Source organism: Calliphora vicina, chromosome 2 (assembly GCF_958450345.1).
Source record: "Calliphora vicina chromosome 2, idCalVici1.1, whole genome shotgun sequence".
Classification (NCBI taxonomy): domain Eukaryota; kingdom Metazoa; phylum Arthropoda; class Insecta; order Diptera; family Calliphoridae; genus Calliphora; species Calliphora vicina.
In genome coordinates, this window is record NC_088781.1 from 74,047,999 (window position 1) to 74,072,944 (window position 24,946).

Genomic DNA, 24,946 nt, shown 5'->3' on the forward strand with positions numbered 1-24,946 from the left:
GGGCCGAAAAAATTATATGTACCAAATTATATAGAAATATCTTCAATAAAACAAAATGATTATCAACATTTTATTTTTCGAGCCTGGTTGATTAATAGGAGGAAATGCCTATATCTCCTTCATTCTTTTCTTTATGACCCCTTTTTAAGAATGGCATACTTTTTCTTTGTATCTGACTCTAGAAGGGAATCACAATAGACCTTATGGTTCATTCGAACTATATTCAATTAGTACCATATTATAACTATGATATCGAAATACCTATGTACATTAGATATGCACTTAAAAAATAGATTTGCTTTGGATGGACCTTATTTTGTTCATTGGTAGCTAAAACTAACTACTGCAAAGTTTAATTGGATAACTAGAACCCGTGCCGGAAATCAATTGAAAGTTTTAAAATTGGGTAAATGATGAAAAATGAAAAATTGTCTTACAAATTTATTTGTTTGTTTTGTTCACATTTCTTTGTCTACCAAATTCGTGTTGTATATAGCGTTTTGCTTTAACACATCACTGATATTGTAGTACAAAATATATTGCAATCTGTTTTTATGAGAACTGCCCTAACATCTGATTTGGCGTTTTTTAAACGTAAAATTTGACACTTCTGTATATTCTGTGGTTTTGACTGAGCATACGTAGTGTAAATACGTATTGTTACGTTTTAACCTTTTCAAAACGCTGGTTTATTTCCTTTAAATAAACCAGATACTTTTGATTGCAAATAAAAGCCGTTTAGTAGTTTGAAAATGGTAACAACTCTTTATTTATTCAAATGTACAACAACAACAGAATTAAATAGTCACTCAATGTTTTTTATACACGTTTGCAAATTCGCAGAAATACAGACACAATTTATAATGTACACGAATTTACTTGAAAAACACAACACACTTTAAGGCACTAGTTGATGTTTATTCGAAAAGCGTCTCTGATAAACTCTGACTAACTACTGCAACCTCTGCCACTATTTATAACACTGCCATCTGCACTCTAGATTGCTCTTTAACTGTCAAAGTTCGAATATTCTAGATCATACGCCATCTGTGGTGTACTTTCTACAATGTTCTTTAACTGAATATTCGAATTCAAACAGCGTTGCCAACTTACGATCTATGGTCAACTGAAAGCTTTTATTTAATGATGCCCACAGATATGTTACAGTTTAACAGCAAACAGCAATATTCCACTCAGAATAATGTCGCCACGATTGAGTCTGCGATGTAGGATGTCGTTTTCCATTTCCAGCTCAGCAATTTTTGTAGATGTCGAAGAATCGATGGAGTTTATCAGTTAGATACATGATACATTCTTAAAATCACCTTGAAGTTGGGCCATAGTAGTCTTAAATGAATCACGGTCCTCCTGGTGAGCCTTAACAAAATCATTAAAACTGTTGCTCAAAGCTCGAACTTCCTCTCTGATACTGTCACCATCATTCGAAGTTTAGTTTATGATTTGGTAGAAAATTATACCATCATTCCTGGTATAATCAAGTGTCCAAGGCCTTTTGGCCAAAAATGAATGCAAAGGCAACCAAAACAAATTGATTTGGATAGGTGTAGTCTCAGAATTCTAGTAGGAGAAATAACCGGTCACTGTTCAATTGGGGAATATATAGGTAAATGGCACACATGATTTTTGTACGGTATGTGGGGATGTAGAGGAGTCGAAGACAGAAGAGCATATTATATGCAACTGCCCGAGACTACAGAGTTACAGTTTTAAAATCGGTATACATATATAAAACTTATTTGGAACAATATTTGTGTAGATACCTACACAAATTAAACATTTATGACCGATAAAGTCCAATTTCGGGAGGGGCTAGGTCAAACGATGGACCGATTTCAGCCAATTTCAATAGGTTTCGTTCTTGGGCCGAAAAAATTATATGTACCAAATTATATAGAAATATCTTCAATAAAACAAAATGATTATCAACATTTTATTTTTCGAGCCTGGTTGATTAATAGGAGGAAATGCCTATATCTCCTTCATTCTTTTCTTTATGACCCCTTTTTAAGAATGGCTACTTTTTCTTTGTATCTGACTCTAGAAGGGAATCACAATAGACCTTATGGTTCATTCGAACTATATTCAATTAGTACCATATTATAACTATGATATCGAAATACCTATGTACATTAGATATGCACTTAAAAAATAGATTTGCTTTGGATGGACCTTATTTTGTTCATTGGTAGCTAAAACTAACTACTGCAAAGTTTAATTGGATAACTAGAACCCGTGCCGGAAATCAATTGAAAGTTTTAAAATTGGGTAAATGATGAAAAATGAAAAATTGTCTTACAAATTTATTTGTTTGTTTTGTTCACATTTCTTTGTCTACCAAATTCGTGTTGTATATAGCGTTTTGCTTTAACACATCACTGATATTGTAGTACAAAATATATTGCAATCTCTTTTTATGAGAACTGCCCTAACATCTGATTTGGCGTTTTTTAAACGTAAAATTTGACACTTCTGTATATTCTGTGGTTTTGACTGAGCATACGTAGTGTAAATACGTATTGTTACGTTTTAACCTTTTCAAAACGCTGGTTTATTTCCTTTAAATAAACCAGATACTTTTGATTGCAAATAAAAGCCGTTTAGTAGTTTGAAAATGGTAACAACTCTTTATTTATTCAAATGTACAACAACAACAGAATTAAATAGTCACTCAATGTTTTTTATACACGTTTGCAAATTCGCAGAAATACAGACACAATTTATAATGTACTCGAATTTACTTGAAAAACACAACACACTTTAAGGCACTAGTTGATGTTTATTCGAAAAGCGTCTCTGATAAACTCTGACTAACTACTGCAACCTCTGCCACTATTTATAACACTGCCATCTGCACTCTAGATTGCTCTTTAACTGTCAAAGTTCGAATATTCTAGATCATACGCCATCTGTGGTGTACTTTCTACAATGTTCTTTAACTGAATATTCGAATTCAAACAGCGTTGCCAACTTACGATCTATGGTCAACTGAAAGCTTTTATTTAATGATGCCCACAGATATGTTACAGTTTAACAGCAAACAGCAATATTATGCTTTAAATCAGCCCTTAAAATCGTTATATTTAAATTCAAGTACAATTTCGTAACACTGCCCCCCGCTTAAGCCTGCTCGTCCCGAATAGGCATAGATTCACTTCTCCCATAGGCGGCTAGTCGTTCTAGATGTACGAGCTACATTTTAGATCTCGGGCTCTTTTCTTTCTGTATTCTGTACACCACGTCGTTTAATTTCTTAATTACCTTGTATGGTCCATCCCAATGGGTTTGTAGTTTGGGAGACAGTCTTTTCTTGCGTTGTGGGTTATACAGCAGTACAAGTTGGCCTTCATTAAATCCCTCAGAATTCGCTGCTCGATCGTATCTGGCTTTCATTATATAAGGATAGTGAACCTCATAGACTAAACAATGAAAATCGTTTTTCTATTCTGGAATGTGAAACTAATGAACCAGTAAATAAAATCCATTCTACAAAACCACCCCCCATTTACTTGAGAGAAAATAATTCGAATCCACTGGTTCAGAGCCTGATCTCACTAATAGGAGAGAACTCTTTTTACGTAATCCCAATCAAGAAAGGCACGATTCATGAAACTAAAATACAGGTCAATAGTGAAAACGATTATGAAAGGTTGTAACATATATTGAAACTCAAAAGAAAAGTTTTTACACTTATCAGCTGAAAGGAAGCAAGGGTCTACAAGTTGTAATAAAGGGTATTGACTGTAATGTTGAACCACTCGAAATAAAGCAAAGCTTAGAAGATAAAGGCTATAAGACAAAAAATGTGATAAATATTAGAAATCGCGAAAAAATACCCCAACCACTCTTCCGTGTTGAACTTGAACCCGGTGACATAAACCTGAAAAAAAATGAAACACATCCCATATATAACTTGAAGTACTTATTGCATCGTAAAATTACGGTAGAAGAACCACAAAAACGATTTCGCCCCGTTCAATGTATGAATTGCCAAGAATATGGACACACCAAGGCATATTGCAAATTGCCACCAATATGTGTCATTTGCGGGGAGTTGCATAACAAATAAAAAAATGCAGCAATTGCGGAGGTAACCACACAGCAAACTACAGGGGTTGTCCTGTCTACTCAATTGTTAAAAAATCACAAAGCCAGAAACCAAAGATTTTCCCCGCTCAGCCATTAAATAACATAAATTTGAACTACCCCCCGTTGCAACAGACATATGACAACAAAGTAACATATGCAAATGTACTTAGAAACTACCAAACTCAGCCGCAAGTCCGTCAACTCCAAAACGAAAATATGAACCCAGATGTAAGAGCAAACGCCAATTTTCAATTTTACCCGACTAGAATCTACAATAGAAACTCTTGTGCAATCGGTAAATAACTTTACAAACTCAATGAGTAACATGATGCAAGAAATGCTTCAGATGCAATCAATGTTATTGCAGGCTGTGCTTAACAGACCATGAACTGCCTAAGAATATGTTTTTGGAATGCAAACGGCATACGCCAACACAAAAACGAACTCGAATATTTTTTAAGAAACCAACAAATTGATGTAATGATGGTTTCTGAAACTCATTTGACGTCCAGAAGTTCCTTTCGAATAAATGGATATGTAATATATGACACCAAAGATCCCAGAGGTAGAGCATGCGGAGGCTCGGCAATTTTAATAAAAGCTCGAATAAAACACTACTTAATGTGTGATTTTTGCGAAGATTATCTTCAAGCTACTACAATCTGTCTTGAAGATTTTCATCGAAACTTAGTGATTTCATCGATATACTCACCCCCAAGATTCTCAATTACAGAAAGTCAATATAATAGATTTTTTAAATCACTAGGCCCCCGTTTCCTGGCTGCTGGCGATTATAATGCTAAGCACACATTCTGGGGATCACGACTGATTACCCCTAAAGGTCGTGTTATGTTCGACTCAATTTCTAAAATGGGTTTGCATGTGCTTTCGAGCGGCCAACCTACTTACTGGCCTACTGACCCACAAAAAATACCGGATGTTATTGATTTTAGCGTGATGAAAAATATCCCTAGAGAAATGATTCAAATTGAATCCTCGCTCAAACTATCTTCAGATCACTCACCCACTATTATTACTTTATTGAGCCCCCTAGAAATTGTATCCCCGACTGGTAATTTAGCGATGGCAGGCACAAGAATAAATTGGCTCAAATATAAAAAATACCTCAGTACACATTGCTCGGAAAACATACCGCTAAGAACACCAGAAAACATCGATCACTCTCTAATCAATTTCGATAAAAATCTCAGAATGGCTGCTCAACATGCTACCCAAACCCCCCGACAATTCAGATATAATAGAATTAATTCTGCAGATGTCGAACGGCTCTTAAATGAAAAAAGAAGATTTCGAAGAGAGTGGCAATTGCACAGATCCCCCAACTAAAATCGTAGCTTAAAGATTGTATAAAAAGACTTAAAAAGCTCTTGGAATTTCGAAAAATGGAATCATTGAATAAATATTTAGAAAGCCTGGACGCAACCCCGCAATCGGATTACTCATTATGGCGAGCAACAAAAAATCATAAAAGACCCGTTATATGTAAGTCCCCCTTGCGAAATTCAAGTGGTGGTTGGGCAAGAAATGATACTGAAAAAGGGAATCTGTTTGTTAATCATTTAAAAAAAGTATTTACACCGAACACATCAAAAGAAGCAATTGAGTTGCCACCTGTTGCACCCTATTTTGGAGCAGCCGTACCCCTACGTTTTGAGATTCGAGAGATCGAAAGTGCTATTGCTGATTTAAATCCCAAGAAAGCGCCTGGTATGGACAAGATCAGCAACAAGATGCTTATGGAGCTACCCCGGATAGCAATAAAAATAATTATTTTTATTTTTAATGCTATATTACGACTTGAATATTATCCTCCAGAATGGAAGGTTTCACTGGTTACCATGATACCCAAGCCGGGAAAAGATCACACAAAAGTAGAATCATACAGACCCATCAGCCTATTGTCTAATATATCAAAGCTATTTGAGAAGATACTTATGAACAAGTTGTACCCGATGTTAACTGAAAACAATTGTATTCCGAATCATCAATTTGGATTTAGAAGAAAACACAGTACTATCGAACAAACCCATAGACTTGTAAATATGATGAGAAAAGCGTTTGAAGAAAAGAAATACTGTTCTGCACTCTTCATCGACATCTCTCAAGCGTTTGATAAGGTATGGCATGCTGGATTAATATACAAATTGAGTCAAAATTTACCGGCAAACACACATAAGCTGTTGGAAAGCTATTTAACTGGTCGAACATTTAAGGTTAAAGAGGGAAACTTTTTAAGTACTGCACAACCCATTGAAGCTGGAGTCCCCCAAGGCAGTATCCTGGGACCTTTTTTATATTTGATGTATTCGCCTGATATGCCAACTAACAATCGCACTCATACATCAACATTTGCTGATGATACTGCTATTCTAAGCATTCATGAAAACCCTCAAGAAGCGTCTCGTTACTTACAAAACCACATATTTGAATTAGAAAAATGGTTAAAACAATGGAAAATTAAAGTCAACGAGCAAAAATGTACACACATTACATTTACATTGCGTAGAGAATCATGCCCCCTCTTCATATCAATAACCAAACAATAATTCAACAATCGGAAGTGAAATACCTCGGAATACATCTCGATCGTCGCCTTACATGGAAAAGTCATATAGATGCAAAGTTGACTCAAATGAAATTGAAATCAATTCAAATTAATTGGCTTATTGGCAGAAACTCCACGCTTAGTTTAGATTGTAAACTTCTACTTTATAACATGATCATAAAACCGATATGGTGTTATGGCATACAGTTATGGGGCCTCAGCGTCAAATGTAGAAAAGATCCAAAGACGCAAAAACAAGTTTCTAAGAATGATCACAGTTGCCCCCTGGTATATCAAAAACGCGAATATACACAAAGATCTAAACGTGCCCATTGTAAAAACTGAAATCTCGAAAAACGTACAAAAATATTTAAAAAAACTTGAAGTTCACCCAAACCCGCTGGCCCGCAACATATTAGATAACCGTGGCCACACTCGATTAAGAAGGAGGGACACAGCAGACCTAATCTAGAAGGAAGAATGCCAATTTAACCAAAACAACCATGAACACAAAATTTGTTCGTCCGGCACTGGCTGGACTAATTAAATAATAATATTAGATATAAGATTTGAACCACTTATTGTTAGTTCATTAAATAATGAAGATACAATAAATAAATGAAAAAAAAAAAAAAAAAAAATTTGTCGCTGGTCATTTTTATTCGTCTGCGTACGAATTCGTGAAGTTCGTTAAGGTCATCTTGCTCTTGGGAAGTGTTTTCATTATTTGATGAGGGCTTAATACCGAATTCTAAATCACCAGGCAACTTGAGTTCTGTCCCGAAGACAATTTTTGCAGGTGTTCGAGAGGTCAAGTCATGAACAGCTGACCTGTATGCCAATAGAAATTTTGGTATGTGTTCATCCCAGTCCTTCTGGTGTGCACTGACCACTTTTCTTAAATATTCCTCCAGCGATTGAATCTTTCGACCATGCCATCAGATTGAGGATGCAGTGGCGTTGTTCTGGTTTTTCTTATTCCGTATAAGTCGCACATTTCCTTGAATACGGCGGATTCAAAATTTCTACCCTGATCCGAGTGCAACTCCAGTGGAACACCATAGCGACACACCCAGTTGTTCACAAATACGCTTATAACCGTTTTAGCTTCCTGATTGGGTATTGCACTTTTCCATATGCGGTATAAGCAGCCATTTAACAATTGTAGACTATTCCATAGGGCCCAATATGATTTCATCAGTGGACTTTCGGCCGATATTTCATTGCGGGCTGGCCTTCTGCCTTCTTCTTTTGCCGATATTATTTTTGACAGTATGGGGTCATTTCTCTGCGATACAGACCAATCTGCACTGGACTCTATATGCATTAGTCGAACGTCAATGACACATTCCTTTCTCTCGGCTTTTGCGCAATGCTTGCATTCCACGTTGCAAGGCCGTCTTGAGAGCGCGTCCGCATTGCCGTGTTTCAAACCCTTCCGGTGCTCGATGCTAAAGTCATAGCTCTGAAGCCGCTCAATCCAACGAGCCAGTTGCCCTTCGGTTGTTTAAATTGCAACAACCACCTGAGGGCAGAATGATCCGTTCTCAGTTGGAAGTGCTGACCATACAAATACTTGTGGAAATGCTTCACACACTCTAATACTGCCAAGAGTTCACGTCGCGTTACGCAGTAATTTCTCTCAGGCTTGGAAAGTATTCGGCTGTAGTAGCCTATGACCTTTTCCGTCCCGTTGATCACCTGTGAAAGCACACCGCCTATTCCGTATCCACTCGTATCGCTGTCTAGCACAAACTTCGCCCCTGGGATGGGATATGCCAAAATTGGTGCTGTACACAACAATTCCTTTAACTGAAGGAATGCCTTTTCTTGAGATTCACTCCACAGGAACGCTCGCGACTTCTGCGTTAGCTCATGTAGGACCGCGGCAACACTGGCAAAATTCGGTACAAATCGTCGGTAGTACGTGCCAGTCCTTTACGGCTCGTATTTTATCCTCATCTGTTGATATGCCGTCTGCTGTTACGCGATGCCCTAAATACTTAACTTCCTTCTGGAACAATGCACATTTCTTTACGCTAAGTTTCAGTCCAGCCGCTGCTATTCGTGTTAGGACTTCTTCAAGGTTTTTCAAGAGTTCATCGAAAGACTTCCCGATGACCATTATGTCATCGAGGTACACCAAGCATGTCTTCCAGTGAAGTCCTTTTAACACATGTTCCATTAAACGCTCGAATGTGGCTGGAGCATTGCAGAGTCCAAAGGGCATCACATTAAACTGCCATAATCCATCACTAGCACTAAACGCAGTTTTCTCTTTGTCTTTTTCTGCAATCTCTACCTGCCAATAACCACTTTGCAAGTCCAATGTGGAGAACCATTTTGTTCCAGCTAATGTGTCCAGGGTGTCGTCAATTCTAGCGGGTAGCTGTCTTTTTTGGTAACGTCGTTCAGCTTTCTATAATCGATGCAAAACCTAGTGCTGTCGTCTTTCTTTTTAACTAACACAACAGGCGAGCTCCAAGGACTTGAAGATGGTTCGATTACTCCATCCCGCTCCATTTCGTTAACCAACTCCTTCACCTCACTTCGTTTTGCTAGAGGAATGCTTCTGGGTGCCTGCTTTATGGGCCTCGCTTCGCCAGTATTTATTTGATGCTTTACAATTGGCGTTCTACCTTGGCTTTGACTTTTTAAGGCGAAGACCGAGGTATGTTTCTTCAGAAGCTGTTTGGCCTTATTTCTATCAGGCGGCGCTAATCCTCCTACCCATTTTCGTATTTATTTATTTTTTTATTTATTTATTCATCTACAGATAATTCTTACAGATTACTTACATTTAATTAATTAATTGTACAATATAAATAAGTTTAATTTAAATCTATTCAGATTGACATTGAAATTTAATATAGGAGAAATACTATTACATAGTTTTAGACATCTTGTAATTGGCTCATTTAAAGCATAATTTGCCATATGTAAAGTGTCTTCAAAAATGCGGTTTCTCCTCATATCTCTCGGCGGATTAAATAATGTAAAATGTTCACAAATTTCGGTACATAATATTTGACCAGACAAAACTTTATAAACAAACATTACACAACAACAAGATCTGCGATCATCCAATGTTTGAAGACCAAACAATTTCCTCTTAGATGCATAAGAAGGATCATTAGGCCAACATAATAATGTAAAAGCAAAGTTTACAAATTTTTTTTGGATCCGTTCAATACGATTAGATTCCTTTTTATAAAATGGACTCCAAATAATTGAGCAATATTCCAATAAGCTACGAACAAGCGAAATATATAAGGATTTAAGAGTAAAAGGATCCTTAAACTCCCTTGAATTTCTTCTTAGAAACCCTAACATACTATATGCTCTAGATGTTATGTAGTCAATATGATTCACAAATGACATTTTAACATCAAAAATAACTCCCAAGTCTTTAAATTCAACATCACGTTTGACTTCAATTTTATTTATTATGTAATTAAACATAATAGGGTTTAAACTACGCGTATAAGAAATTATACAACATTTTGAAACATTAATATTAATAAAATTTTTAGAACACCACTCTGATGAGTGATTTAAATCGGTTTGTAGTTTACTACAATCATTAACATTAGTTACATTTGCAAATAATTTCATATCATCTGCAAATAAAAGACATTTTGAAAATTTAAAAATTTGAGGCAAATCATTAATAAATATTAAAAATAATAAAGGTCCAAGATGAGTTCCTTGAGGAATACCAGAATATGCATCAATTAATTTATTAGAATTAAAATTTCCAAGGGCAACATATATTTTCCTGTTCACTAGAAAATGATTATTGGATATGCCAAAATTATTTAATTTATGCAAGAGTATATTATGATTAACGGAATCAAACGCTTTAGCAAAGTCTGTATATATAACATCACATTGTGACCTGTGTTCCATAGAGTTAATTATCTCATGGGTTACTAAAGACAAATTAGTAGTAGTAGATCTACCTGGAAAAAAGCCATGTTGGCAAGGAGATATTGAATGTCCAATTAATTTAAAAAGTTTATCTTTTACAATTTTATCCAGAAGTTTGGCAAAATTACACTGTTTGATAATCGCCAGATTTAAAAATAGGCACTAGAGAGCAAAGTTTCCAGTCACTTAAAAACAACCCATGTTTAATACATTTGTTGAATAGAAACAGAATTGTTTCCGCAATTTGTTCCGAACATTTTTTAAAAAATATAGGGGGATAATTTCCGACAGAAGCTTTAGTATCATTACTTAATGAATTTATAGCATCAGCTACGCCCTTTATATAAATATCAAAATTATGATCAGTATTACAAAGTTGACCCTGGATATCAAAAATATTAGAATTTTGTTGACTAAATGTGCTTTGAAAGTAATCCGCAAATAATTCGCAAGATTCCTGATTGCCGTTGGAAGATGTATCTTCATAAAACATACGTTTTGGAATACGATTATTATCTTTTTTATTATTAATAAAATGCCAAAATGCAGAGGAATCATATTTTATTTTATTTTCCATTTTGGAAATATACTGTTTATAAAGAAAATTTTGCAAAAAATTAAATTCATTTCTTGCTAAAATAAAATTTGCACGATCAATATCGTTACCAGATTTTTTAAATTTCTTAAAAGCCTTATTCCTTATATTCTTCATGTGACATAACCTAGAATTGAACCAAATAGGTTTATTATTTAGTTTGGGTTGAAATTTGGGTACATTGTTTGTAATTGCAGCATCAAAATTGTTGCATATATTGGAATAAATAATATTTGGATCGTCGGAATTATAAATTAAAGACCAATCCACATTCTTCAAATATTCAATTAGTCCAACAAAATTTGCCTTATTAAAATTATGTTTCTGAACCTGACTCAAGAATTCTTTATCATAAGTAAAAATTCAAAGTTAAAGACTAGTGCTTTGTGATGCACTGTATTAGGAGAAACCGGATTTGGAGACAAATTACATGATGTTTTTAAATAATCAGTATCAAAAATCAAATCTAAAGTTCTGCCAATATCGTTCTTAAAACAATTAAATTGCCTAAAATTGTTAGAAAGAAAAAAACCAATTACATACTCATCAGTATGTATTATAAGGTAATAAAATATTATCTTCTAATTTCCACGAAATATTCTTTAGATTAAAATCTCCTAACACAAAAATATGTTGATTTAACTCCAACTTATCATTTATGTTTTGAATATTTTCTAAATGGTATCTATAAATTAATTCATCACTGTTAGGAGGAATGTAAGATGCAATAATAAAAATTGAGTTATTGTTAGTAAATGTTATCTTTACACAAAGTTGTTCAATAATATGAGTATTATTAAGAGAAAAATATTCTGATTTAAAGTCAGCTCTCACAGCAATAAGAACTCCTCCACCCCTTTCCTTCGATGAATTAGTTAAACATCGGTCATGCCTATAAACGATGTAATAATTGTCAAAATACTCAGAGCTGTAGATTTTGTCATGGAGCCAAGTTTCAGTAATAACAATTAAATCATATTCTCGTGACGATACAAATAAATTAAAATCATTTGTTGTAGTACGCATACCACTAACGTTTTGATAAAAAAATTGAGTATTGATACGATTGTAAACTGGTACAAACAGGTGTTGTTGTTGTAGAATTGTTCTTGTTTGCAATATCCAAAGAGGAGTTTGAAGATAAGAGCGAACATAAAAGAGACTGGCTTGTTAGTTGTTTGTTGGTGTCAGACTCGGGCTTCGTTTTTTGCTTTGTGTTGAAAATTTTTTATTTTAACACCGTAAGGCCAATTCTCAACTCTTTTAATTTCTTCAACAAATTGAGAAGGCGATATCAACAAAAAACTTATTGACCTAAGTGTTTTAAGGTCGGCATCACTTTTGGTTAAACGATAACATTGGAAATCGTCAGCTTTAACGGAGAGAGTTTTAGAAACATGTAATTTTGCAACGTGCAAACTTACTTTAGACGGAGCAGCTCGAATGTTTGTATCCACACATAAGCTACCAGCAATAGCATTGTTGTTATTTTTATGTTTTTGTTTATTTCTTTTTTGTGCATTTTTATTTTTCTTTATAGTAGCAACATTTAGAACATTTGAACTATGTGCTCTTTCACTGCGATGAGAAGTCTCAGTGTTACAAGAGGTTAATGACCGAACATCCACATCATTATTTGGCCTTGAATTATCTACGTTGTTGTTAATGTTTGTAAGAGTATTTTTAATATTTGTTAGCTCTCCGGAGATTTTAAACACTTCATCCGAAAGAGTTTTAACTTTTGATAATAATCCAAGGTTAGCAACACTAGAGCAAGAATTACATAGCCAAAATAAATTAGGCGAAATGTTTATAATGTTTAAAATGTTTTTATCAATTTTTACACATTTAGAATGAAAATGCACTTGACAACCGGCACGGCACTGAATATCCATATCATCTGTGATTTGACCGGAACAAGCACCACACACTTCGTAAGGCATTTTTACAAATTTTATGTACAATAAAAAATTAAAGAAATAACGTCCGTACTCTTAGCTCGTGTTCCTTGGTGGATTTATTGGCAGGTTCCGGGTTTTTCTCGCAATTGATTACTGCCTCTGCTGAAGTGCATCGACCTATTTCGGAATTTGGCTTAACGACTTTTTCAGAGCTAGACAGGTTAAGCACTCTTACCGGAACTATTCTGTTGTTGCAGGGCTTAACGAGCCCACACTAAAGTTTCTGACTGTGGTGGCAGTTTCTCATTTGAGTCCTATTTTCATATCCGACGTCAAGGGGTATTTCCACATTTCGGCAAATCATAACTTTTTAATCATGAAATCAGCACCAATGATTACTTTGTCCACAATATCGGCAACAATAAATACATGATTGACGCTAACATTGGCAATGGTTACTTTCACATTTACTTTACCATAGACAGTGGCTGGCTCCCCAGTAGCTGTGCGCAGACTTACCCCACGTAATGGTTCAATTGTGTTCTTGACTAAATCGGGCTTGACTATGGACTGCGACGCTCCTGTGTCTATAGTAAAAATGTGCTTCTGACCGATGATGTATCCACTAGCCGTAAGATTGCTATTTTTCTGCTGCATTACTGATATAGAGATTGTGGGGCCCTCAGATGTGGGAGCTAGCTCTTGCCCCATAGTGCTAGCTCGTTTTAGTTTAACGGTGATTCTTGTGACGATTGATGATTTGACGGCTGGTTGTTTCTTGGAGGCGAAACAGATCTGGTTATGACCAGATTTACCGCAATTATAAAATTTTACTCTGGCTTTGCTATGCTTATCATTAAACGCCTCCAGGACCTTTTTTAATTCGTCGACTATATTTCTCTCATCTTTAGCAACAACCTCGATATTGCGCACCTTGCATATTTGCGGCTTTGAAATTATTTTCGCCGTTTCCTGCGCCAATGCAAATGAGACTGTTTCAGCAAATGATGGTTTAGGTGTAGCACAAACCGCATGTTTCATTTCAGGATCGCGAATGCCATTGACGAATGCCTCTATCTTGATATGGTCCAAAAATGGGTTGTTTTCCCCTGGATAAGTAAGCTGTAGCAAACGCTCGATTTCCAACGCAAAATCTTGTAGCGTCTTATTGGGTTTCTGCACTCTTTTTTATGTTCGCCACCGTACTTACGTTGTAGCGCCTCCATTATGTCATCATAACAATTTCTGTTGCTTGCTGGCACGCTTTCAAGAACTACTGCTGCATTCCCTTTTAAGGCCAATATCAATTCTATAGCTTTTTCTTCGTCTTTCCACATGTTTCTAATGGCAACCGTATCAAACTGGAACTTGAACACATTAAATGGTGTGGTGCCATCAAAACTAGGGGCCTTCATTCTACTAGAGGATTCTGGAATAATTCGTATCGGTCCATCTTGGCATTGAAGATTATTAATTTTCATTTGTTTTTCTAGGCCGCTCTCTAATTCGGACACCTTTTTATCAACGACATCCACTCTGCTGTTAATAACCTTAGACATTTCCTGAATTTTCTCATCTGTAGCTCGAGAGGATTCTTGAAGTTTCGCTTCCATTTCAGCTAAGTGTTTGATAGTTTCTTTGACTTCAGCTTTAACCTCAGCACGAAGTTTCTCATTGTCGGCAAGAAGTTTCTGGTTGTTTACTTTAGAAGTTTCTAAGATGGTTCTAGAATTTTCGTTCATTTGCTCCATCATGGCGGCAACATTGTGTTTAAGTCCATGTTGCTCGTTGTTGAACGGATACATATCTCAGTTTCTTCTTTGTACTCAAATTCGTAAGTACCGATGCCAATATCACGCTGCTTGAATTCATCTATTAGCCTTTTTTGCAATTCTGCCTTGTTACCTGCTGTTGGTAGCTCCAACTTACTCAATTCTTTCTTGAGTTGTTCAACTTTCAGTTCTTCAAACTTCATGCTTATTAATTTGCAATCCCACTTCTGACACCAATTGTTACATTTTAACCTTTTCAAAACGCTGGTTTATTTCCTTTAAATAAACCGGTTACTTTTGATTGCAAATAAAAGCCGTTTAGTAGTTTGAAAATGGTAACAACTCTTTATTTATTCAAATGTACAACAACAACAGAATTAAATAGTCACTCAATGTTTTTTATACACGTTTGCAAATTCGCAGAAATACAGACACAATTTATAATGTACACGAATTTACTTGAACAACACAACACACTTTAAGGCACTAGTTGATGTTTATTCGAAAAGCGTCTCTGATAAACTCTGACTAACTACTGCAACCTCTGCCACTATTTATAACACTGCCATCTGCACTCTAGATTGCTCTTTAACTGTCATAGTTCGAATATTCTAGATCATACGCCATCTGTGGTGTACTTTCTACAATGTTCTTTAACTGAATATTCGAATTCAAACAGCGTTGCCAACTTACGATCAAAGGTCAACTGAAAGCTTTTATTTAATAATGCCCACAGATATGTTACAGTTTAATAGCAAACAGCAATATTATTTGAAAGCATTATGCTACTTTTAAATCAGCCCTTAAAATTGTTATATTTGAATTCAAGTACAATTTCGTAACAGTATGATTGTCCGATTTTATGACTTTCTTCATGTTGTTGGTATATGAAGTGTTTTGCATGAGTAAATATTTATAAATACATTTGTTTGTTGTTGTTTTTTTTCAATACACAAACCTTCGGTAAGGTATACTTTGGTAAAGGGCATATAAGATTCGGCACAGCCGAATATACATAGCTCTGTTATTTGTTGAAATTGATTTCAGTTTTGAAAACGATCATTTTTCATCACATGTCTGAATACAAAAATTTCGTTTCATATATTCGTAGAGAAATAGGGTGAATTCCAAAATGTGTGTATGCAATGCAACCTTAAAAAGTCGAGCGATTCTTAACGCAACCGTGTAAACTTTGATAATGTTTCATATAGCAAAATGTATGAAAAGTAAAAACAGGCAGTATGATAAGTTTTTTTTAAAATTTTAACTACGCGTTTGCATGCTTTGTCTTGATAAAGATATGACTGCATTGCATACATACATTTTGGAATTCACCCATACTGTTTTGTATGCAAAAGTTATGTAAACAACCATAGGGTAACCTAAGATTGTTGTCAAAAACCTAACTCTTGCAACAACAAAATACATTGACTAGCATGTATTTTGTTGTTGCAAGAGATCAGAGGTGGATCATAGCCCCCATATTCCGAAAATCACTTAAATAAGCATAAATGTCTTATAAATATCGATATTAATTTGAAATTCGTCATAAATAGTCCTCATATATACCAAAATCGCTGTACCTAATTCTATGAAAATCGGCCCATAATTAGTTATAGCTCCCATATAAGGACCACTTCCGAAATATCTAAAAAACATCAATATCAAAACAAAATTTTACACAGATCAGTAATTTATATTTAGAAATCATACTACAGGTTTTTGTAAATATCGGTCCACATTTGACCATAGCTCCCATATAAGGTTCACTTCCAAAAATCAGTTATACATAGAAATCACTGTACCAAATTTTACGCAGATTGGCCGATAAAGATATTAACCTTAATAAATATTTAAAACAAATTGATTGATATCAAAATGAAATTACGCAAAGATCAGTAATTTGTATCCAGCTATCATAGTAATGGATTTTGTAAATATCGGTCCATATTTAACCATAGCTCCCATATAAGGTCCACTACCGAAAATCCTCATAAATTTCATAAAAATATAGTTATCAGGTTGAAATTCGAAACAAATTTGTTCAATATATGTTACAATGATATGCCAATAATTGGTCATAGCCTCCATATAAGAACCACTTTTGGAAAACACATTAACCTGCTCAAATATCTAAAATAATCTGTACTGAACCAAAATTTTATACCGATCAGTAATTTGTATCCAAGAATCATACTACAAGATTTTTTAAATATTGGTCCATAATTCGGCCTAGCACCCATATAAGGTCCACTCTTGTTAATAGCGTTGTTTATATGAAATTCTACAAATATAGCCCTCAAATATCTAGGCCCATAATGACCAAATACCTTCCATATATTGGTATTTACATAATACACAGAAGAGTAATTTTCCTGGCATGTGGTGATTACAATGCGAAACATACATACTGGGGTTCACGGCTAATTAACCCTAGAGGAAGACAGCTCTACAAAGCCCTAGTTGACAGTAAGAATTGCCTGGATGTCATATCCCCTCGCCTACTGATCCTAGGAAGATTCCTGACCTTATAGACTTTGCCATATCCAGAAATATAGATCAAATTCAATATCTACGGAAATATCTTTTGATTTATCTTCCGACCATTCACCCTTAATAGTCACCTATTATGGGAATATACTCATGCAAAACACTTCATATACCAACAACATGAAGAAAGTCATAAAACCGGACAATCATACGTATTTACGTATTTTGTAGATTTGTTATTCTCATTTCATCCATTCCACATTGTAGAATGTTGTTCTTGCGTGTTTGTGCTCATATGAGAACACATTATAAACAACTCTCTCTAGTTGGGTGTTTATATTTCATATAAACACACAACTAAACTTGTGTTTTCTTTTTATGTTATTATGTATATAATATCTACATGATTTCATGAAACACTAACAAAATACATGGTCTATTTTGTTTTTTCCTTATATCTCGGCCATTTGTGGACCGATTATCAATCATGTTTGTAAGTTATTTAGGGGATTTGGAAAGTTGATTTCAACATACAGACGGACATGGCTATATCGACTCCGCTATCTATAACGATCCAGAATATATATACTTTATGGGGTCGCAAATGAAAAATGTAGAAATTACAAACGGAATGACAAACTTATATATACCCTTGCCACTCACGGTGAAGGGTATAAAAACGTGAAATTTGATTGATTTCATATTCAATTAATTTCAAATTTAATTTCGATAAATTCCTTTTGAAGCAAATTGGAATTTGAAACTAATCAGGTATGTGATGCAAAACGATTTAGATGCAAAAACGATTTCAAAACGACAAAAGGTGTTTGTTTCATAGGAAATAAATTTATCGAAATTAAATTAGGTAATCAAATGGAGAGTTGCTTATTTTCCGTAATAATGCTACGGAATGAAACAAAAATTTAATATGAAATCAATCGAAATTCATCACACCTAAATCGTTTTTGAGATTGATTTCAGTTTTTAAAACGATCGTTTTTCATCACATGCCTGAATATGACAAAACGATTCAAACACATCACACCTTTGTCGATTTGAAATCATTTTTGCATCTAAATCGTTTTTCATCACATATGTAACTGAATAACTTGGTTATTTTTCACTCGATATTCATACTTTATACCTTGATAGAAAGAAAATTTCTAGAGGATTAGATTTATTTCAAATGTTTAGAAAACTTTATTTAAATTGGAAATTTTTTTAAGATATCGAAAAAAGTACCATCATTTACCCAATTTTAAAACTTTCAATTGATTTCCGGCACGGGTTCTAGTTATCCAATTAAACTTTGCAGTAGTTAGTTTTAGCTACCAATGAACAAAATAAGGTCCATCCAAAGCAAATCTATTTTTTAAGGGCATATCTAATGTACATAGGTATTTCGATATCATAGTTATAAAATGGTACTAATTGAATATAGTTCGAATGGACCATAAGGTCTATTGTGATTCCCTTCTAGAGTCAGATACAAAGAAAAAGTATGCCATTCTTTAAAAGGGGGCATAAAGGAAAGAAAAAAGGAGATATAGGCATTTCCTCCTATTAGTCATCCAACGACACGTAATTGTCAAAAACCTAAGTCTGTTGTCAAAAACCTAACTCTTGCAACAACAAAATACATGCTAGTCAATGTATTTTGTTGTTGTATCAAACATATGATTTGTTGTATTTTTGTTTGACAAATCGGAGTGTCTCATTTCTATGTCATGAATTCCATGTCACGCACTGTTACAGCGTGCGAATAATTGCAAGTGATTTTGTTAAGAAAATAATTTTTTTATTTAATTTATAGATTTTTGGTAATTATTCGAACTTTTTATATATATAATTTGAAAGTAAATTTTTAATTAGGCTTAAGTTCATTTATATTATAATTTATTTGTAATAATTCAAAGAATATCACTGAATACTAAAATTTTAGACAATTGGCAAATTGGAATGCATTTTCTACCCTGCCAAGGTCGTCATCAACAATCTTCATTGTCAAGGTCTATTTGTAAATATCATCTATTTAACTTACTATTATTAGGAATTAGAATATGGGAAGCCTAATTCATATTTATATTATTTGTAAATTAGACGAAATTTCAAATATTTTTATTATATATGTGTATTCTTATTATTACAAATTTATCATTTTATTAGTGTTGCTGTAGTCAACCTTTGGTTAACAATTTAGCTATGAATGTTTTTGTGTTTTTCTTTCTTTCTCCTTGGTGTTGATTCATTGAATCAAACTGGAGATTGAAAACTGATTTTAGTCTTTTATTGTGCCATGTGTATATTTTTATTTAATTTATAGATTTTTGGTAATTATTCGAACTTTTTATATATATAATTTGAAAGTAAATTTTTAATTAGGCTTAAGTTCATTTATATTATAATTTATTTGTAATAATTCAAAGAATATCACTGAATACTAAAATTTTAGACAATTGGCAAATTGGAATGCATTTTCTACCCTGCCAAGGGCGTCATCAACAATCTTCATTGTCAAGGTCTATTTGTAAATATCATCTATTTAACTTACTATTATTAGGAATTAGAATATGGGAAGCCTAATTCATATTTATATTATTTGTAAATTAGACGAAATTTCAAATATTTTTATTATATATGTGTATTCTTATTATTACAAATTTATCATTTTATTAGTGTTGCTGTAGTCAACCTTTGGTTAACAATTTAGCTATGAATGTTTATTTTATTATGAATTCCTAATAATAGTAAGTTAAATAGATGATATTTACAAATAGACCTTGACAATGAAGATTATTGATGACGCCCTTGGCAGGGTAGAAAATGCATTCCAATTTGCCAATTGTCTAAAATTTTAGTATTCAGTGATATTCTTTGAATTATTACAAATAAATTATAATATAAATGAACTTAAGACTAATTAAAAATTTACTTTCAAATTATATATATAAAAAGTTCGAATAATTACCAAAAATCTATAAATTAAATAAAAATATACACATGGCACAATAAAAGACTAAAATCAGTTTTCAATCTCCAGTTTGATTCAATGAATCAACACCAAGGAGAAAGAAAGAAAAACACAAAAACATTCATAGCTAAATTGTTAACCAAAGGTTGACTACAGCAACACTAATAAAATGATAAATTTGTAATAATAAGAATACACATATATAATAAAAATATTTGAAATTTCGTCTAATTTACAAATAATATAAATATGAATTAGGCTTCCCATATTCTAATTCCTAATAATAGTAAGTTAAATAGATGATATTTACAAATAGACCTTGACAATGAAGATTGTTGATGACGCCCTTGGCAGGGTAGAAAATGCATTCCAATTTGCCAATTGTCTAAAATTTTAGTATTAGTGATATTCTTTGAATTATTACAAATAAATTATAATATAAATGAACTTAAGCCTAATTAAAAATTTACTTTCAAATTATAAAAATAATTTTTTTTAAAGCAGATTTGTCATTTTTATTATTCAATTTTATACTCTTTCCAAAATGTGTAAAGGATTTATTAATCGGTTTTCTAGTTTCGTTGGTATAAAACAAAATGTATCGTACGCACGTGTTACAAAATGTATCTCTTTAAAATTTAATGCCAGTTTCAATCAAAAATTTCTGCGAAATTACTTCAGATAGAATTTTCATATTTTTTTACAGCTATAAGTAGCTATCCTAGATTATCTTATATATACAGTGGTGGTCAAAACATATGCAACCAGCAACAGAATTTTACAAAAGTGGTTTAAACTACTTTAAGATGTAAACAAAAATATTCATTTGCTTATAATATTTTTTAATTTATGCTTTAAAAATAAGAATATGAAATTTAATTCAGAATTTTTTGCATTGAAAAGAAAAAAAATTTAAAAACTACGTATGGGTTGATATTTCATTGGCCAAAACATATGCAACTAATTGCTTTTAAAACATTTCTGTCTATAAAACTTAATATTTCGTGGCAAATCCTATATTTTCAATGACGGCCTTACATCGGCAAGGCTGTGAAGCTATCAAATTGGCAATAAAATTTGCAGGAATAGCGTTCCAAGCATCTACCAATCCTTGAAACATAATATTATTAATAATATTGAATTAGTGCAATTTTCGGTGTCGATTCTTTGATTAACGATTTCCCAAATGTTCTCAATGGGATTTAGATCTGGTAATTGTGGTGGCCATTCCATTACCGAAACTGTTTCTTGTGCTAACCACGATTTAACAACATGTGAAGAGTGCTTGGGGTCGTTATCGTGCTGAATAACTCATCGAAGAGGCTTATTATCCTCAGAATTTGGAAGCATTACTCTTTCCAAGATGTCTCTATAGATAAATCCATCCATTATTTCATTAATTTAGAGCGATGGGCCAACTGCAGCAGCAGAAAAACAACCCCCATACCATTACGTTGCATCCTGCAAGCTTCACCGACGATTTCCCTACGCACAAAAACCGCTTATATTAAAAGAAAAGTTTGAAGTTTGCTATGGAGTATTTAAATTGGCCAGAAAACAAATGGACGACTGTCCTATTTAGCGACGAATCCGAATTTAATATCATCGGAAGTGATTTCATGTGTTACGTAAGACGACCACTTAACACGCGGCTTCAAGCACATACTGCAAAAAGACACTGAAACATGGAGGATGCAACGTAATGGTATGGGGGCAGTTTTTCTGCTGCTGGAGTTGGCCAATCGCTCTAAATTAATGAAATAATGGATGGATTTATCTATAGAGACATCTTGGAAAGAGTAATGCTTCCAAATTCTGAGGATAATATGCCTCTTCCATGAGTTATTCAGTACGATAACGACCCCAAGCACTCTTCACATGTTGTTAAATCGTTGTTAGCACAAGAAAGAGTTTCGGTAATGGAATGGCCACCACAATTACCAGATCTAAATCCCATTGAGAACATTTGGGCAATCGTTAATCAAAGAATCGACACCGAAAATTGCACTAATTCAGATATTATGTTTCAAGGATTGGTAGATGCTTGGAACGCTATTCCTGCAAATTTTATTGCCAATTTGATAGCTTCACAGCCTTGCCGATGTAAGGCCGTCATTGGAAATATAGGATTTGCCACGAAATATTAAGTTTTATAGACAGAAATGTTTTAAAAGCAATTAGTTGCATATGTTTTGGCCAATGAAATATCAACCCATACGTAGTTTTTTAAATTTTTTTTCTTTTCAATGCAAAAAATTCTGAATTAAATTTCATATTCTTATTTTTAAAGCATAAATTAAAAAAATATTATAAGCAAATGAATATTTTTGTTTACATCTTAAAGTAGTTTAAACCACTTTTGTAAAATTCTGTTGCTGGTTGCATATGTTTTGACCACCACTGTAAATAGGCCACACGATTTTTTGTGGTACACTTTTAAGTATGTTATTGTCCACCAATATTCATGAAACGTATATGGTTTAAAAGGTTATTTTCTCTAGATTTGCAGAACATCATTTTTTTTTAAAATTCTTTACATAAAAGTGGTAAAAAGCATTTAAAAGCATTTCGAACATCCTAAAAAATAAAATGCAATACAAAACAAGTAAGAAAGTATGGTCGGTCAAGCCGGACCATATAATACCATACACTAAGTAAATGAGCAAAATAATTTTTCTTTTAAAATTTCAATTATTTATTTTCGTGAATGATTTTCGGAAGAGTGCCTTATATGGGAGCTATGACCAATTATGGACCGATCACCATGAAGTTAGGTCATGTGATTTATGTCTATATGAAAGTTATTCCTGTTGAATTTTATGTGTATTCCAACATTTTTGAGATTTATGCTCGTTGAAGTGATTTTCGGAAGCAGGCCTTATATAGGAGCTATGACTAATTATGGACCGATCATCATAAAAGTTGGTGACATAATTTTTGTATATATAAAAGTTATTTGGAGTGAAATTTGTGTAGCTACCTACATAAATTAAATATTTATGACCGATAAAGTCCAATTTCGGACCGATTTCAGCTAGTTTCAATAGGCTTCGTCCTTGGGCCGAACAAATTGCATGTACCAAATTTAATCAAAATATCTTCAAAATTGCAATTGACTGAGTCTAATTTTGTGTCCAGACGCAACAAGTAGTATGTATTGAAGAAGAAAAAGTGTAACATGTGCGAAACGCGTGAATTTTTTTTAATGGATATACAGTGGTGGCCAGGAATTTAAGACAAAAATTGTTTGCTAAATTCCACGTAATTGTCAATTATTTTTTCAAACATTTCCAAAAAAAATTTTTTTAAATAAACATATTTTCTCACATTTATATCATTATAGGTATTTTTATTATTATAAAATATTCGGACCAAATTTCGTATTTTTAGTTCCATTAGTTTTGGTCATATCATGTTATTAACAGCGGATGTTCGCTGAGGTGGGTCAACGCATTTCCACATATCTTTGTCCATATATGTTTTACCGATTTTTCCAAACATTTTTCAGAAACTAGAAACAATAATAAATTTCATACCCTTAGAGGTTCTTTTATTTTGGCGCTATCGCACTTAAAATTCAGTTGATGAAAAAAATTCAAGTATTTGTCTTAAATTGATGGCCACCACTGTATAATATCAAAATGGTTTTAATCGGGTTTACCATCTCAAAACACACACATAATACCATTTTCCGGGAAAGAAATTCTAATACCAAAGACTGTATTGAAACATATATCAATTTCGTAACGCCCATGTTACATTATTTCTTATTCTATTAAACATCATTTATCTTGGAATTTCGTTGATATTTATTCCTATGTATATAAATATAAGCAATTTATAAACAAATGTTTAAAAAGTTTTTTTTTCACTTTCTGTAATAACGAACGCACGCATTTACTGTAAATTATGCTAAAAACCCTGCAAAACTTTAGCCCAACTTATTCACTTACAAAAGTAACGGAAAACGAAGGAAAAAAAACCGTTATTTTTAAAAATTCAACTTTGCAAATGATGTTGTAAATCTACAGATTATATTTAACATAATTTCTCTTCTCTCTTTACAATTTGATTTTTTTACCCATACGGATTACTTTTCTGTGGAATTCGTGATGTATAATTCTCTATGTAAACAACTATGTTTTACACATAAATGCGAGTAAAATATGCGTAAACTAGTACTTTTTGTTCAATACCTACCTATATGGTCAGAGAAAACTCGTATAACTTTGCTATTTGTCATTCGAAATTATTGTTTTATACCTTGTTTATTAGATTTCATTTATTTCAAATGTTTAGAAAATAAATACGGAATTTTTTTAAGATATCGGAAAAAGTACATATGTACCCTTATTTACCCAATTTTACAACTTTCAATTGATTTCCGACACGGGTTCTAGTTATCCGATTGCACTTAAATTTTGCAGAAGATAGTTTTAGCTACATACCAATGAACAAAATACAGCCCATCCAAAGCAATCTATTTTTTAAGGGCATGTCTAAAGTACATACGCTCGATCGAACTAGTCTTTAATTATATAACCTTTTTCGACAGTATCAGTCATTAAATTTTTTTAAATAACAGTTATACCTATGTTTATTAATTTGTTTTAA

At 33.3% G+C, this 24,946-nt stretch overlaps 1 protein-coding gene across 2 annotated transcripts in view; it reads right to left on the reverse strand.

Moving 5' to 3' along the window:
- Positions 1-24,946, reverse strand: part of Frmd5 (FERM domain containing) — a 192,649-nt gene that overhangs the window by 167,337 nt on the left and 366 nt on the right. The window lies entirely within an intron of this gene.